This window comes from Lucilia cuprina, chromosome 6 (genome assembly GCF_022045245.1).
Source record: "Lucilia cuprina isolate Lc7/37 chromosome 6, ASM2204524v1, whole genome shotgun sequence".
In the NCBI taxonomy this organism is placed as follows: domain Eukaryota; kingdom Metazoa; phylum Arthropoda; class Insecta; order Diptera; family Calliphoridae; genus Lucilia; species Lucilia cuprina.
The window spans coordinates 3,115,416-3,117,641 of record NC_060954.1 but is presented as its reverse complement, the minus strand read 5'-3'; the positions used below and the strand labels follow the sequence as shown (position 1 = coordinate 3,117,641).

General features: G+C 24.7%; 1 protein-coding gene across 1 annotated transcript in view; it reads right to left on the bottom strand.

Annotated features, from left to right (window-relative positions):
* The window catches only part of LOC111686017 (VWFA and cache domain-containing protein CG16868), an 11,767-nt gene that overhangs the window by 8,236 nt on the left and 1,305 nt on the right, over positions 1 to 2,226 (bottom strand). The gene's annotated exons all lie outside the window — the stretch shown is intronic.

Here is a 2,226-nt window from a genome sequence, read left to right as displayed (position 1 = left end):
AATAGACTATTGTCTGGACTATAGAGTAGACTATAGTCTGGACTATTGAGTAGACTATAGTCTAGAATATAGAGACTAGAGTCTGAATATACTATAGTCTGGACTATAAAGTATACTATAGTCTGGACTATAGAATAGACTATATTATGGACTATAGAGTAGACTATAGTCAGCACTATTGAGTAGACTATAGTCTGGACTATTGAGTAGACTATAGTCTGGACTATAGGGTAGACTTTAGTCTGGACTATAAAGTAGACTATAGACAGGACTATAGAGTGGACTATAGAATAGACTATTCTACAGTGGAATAGACTATTGTCTGGACTATAGAGTAGACTATAGTCTGGACTATTGAGTAGACTATAGTCTAGAATATAGAGACTAGAGTCTGAATATACTATAGTCTGGACTATAGAGTAGACTATAGTCTGGACTATTGAGTAGACTATAGTCTGGACTATTGAGTAGACTATAGTCTGGACTATTGAGTAGACTATAGTCTGGACTATAGTGTAGACTAGAAAAAAATATAACCTAGTCTTCCGAATAGACTATAGTTTCAACTGTAGTTTAGGTTATAGTCTCAACTATAGTGTTAGAAATGGTAACCATGAGTTTTTCAATTAACATTTATTATTTCCACACCCGATTCTATTAAAAATCCCCTTAAGTAAAACATTCTTGCAAATTCATGATCTGTTTTTTCAAAGGTTTAAATTGTTTCATATTTCTATTGTCTTCTGTAGTTGAGTTTTTTTTTTTCGCTTAACACAAAAAAATATTAAATATTGTTTTCTTATATTAAACATAAAAATTATGAAAAAAAGTTTGTATAAAAATAACTAAGATTTATAGAAAATAAAAAAACGTGTTTCACGTTTAGTTGAACATAAAAATTCAAGGGCTTCTGCACATGATCTTTAATATAGTTTTTTTCTGTTGGGTTCATGTTTTAATTTTGTTTTTTTCATTTTGGTTAAAGATTTAGATCTTTTATTTTAATAAGATTATTATTAAATTAATATAGATTTACAATTGTAATTATTGTAGTTATCATAATATGTTGGCACCTTTGGTAATTGATACAAAATGGAAATGTGTTTTATTTTTTTTTTTAGTGGATGTCTTTAAATGATTAATGACACTTACAAGTAAGTGATCTTATGGGAGCCTTAGAAAAAATATTTTCAATAATAACTCTGTGTCAAATTCTAGTTTAATATACTCAACAAATCATTGTCAAGTAATCATTAACTAATTAATATTTGAATTTTTTTTACTGCAGTGTTCGATTGAATTTTTGTTATAAAAAATTTAACAAACGTGATAAACTAAGAAATAACTATTGATGAGTCATTTGTTAATAATAATCAAAAAAAACTAAAAAAATATTAATTCAAATAACTTTAAAACAATATTTAATTAATCACCATAAAATTATGTTTTGTTTTTTCTTTAAATTAAATTAAAAACCGTTAACTTATTATGTTTTTAAGCAAAATTAATTGAAAAAAAAATATCAAACTATTTTATAATTTTGATCAAATATTTTTCTTAAATAATAAGAAGACCTTGATATTTTTGCAAAAATAAACGATATGAAGTTAAACAATTTTTCAACGAAATTTACATAATTGTAACTATTAAAATTGTTTAAAACAATTTTTAAATTTAATTAATAGGCCTACATTTACTCGTTGTTTATGTTTATTTTAATTACAAACATATTTATTAATTAAAGCAAAAAATTTTACATTAAATTTTATATTTGTTTTTTTTCAAGATTGAGTGAAAATTAAACCAGTTTTCGGTAGTAGACCTCCCATGAGTTTAATAAGCGATATTTGTATATAAATTTTTATTATTACAAATAAAGTTGTTAATTGAAACTAATAAATAAATTTTAGATTTTTGATCAAAATTATTGAAAATTTCGATTCAATAATAAAATTTTAAGAGCATCAAACAATATTTATGTTTAAAATAAAAGCACAATTAGAAGGAGATCAATATAGACTAGATTATAGACTAAACTAAAGATTAGACTATAGACTAGACTATAGACTAGACTAGACTATAGACTAGACAATAAACTATACTATATAAACTAACTATACTATAGACTAGACTATAGACTAGACTATAGACTAGACTATAGACTAGAATATAGACTAGAATATAGACTAGACTATAGACTAGACTATAGACTAGACTATAGACTAG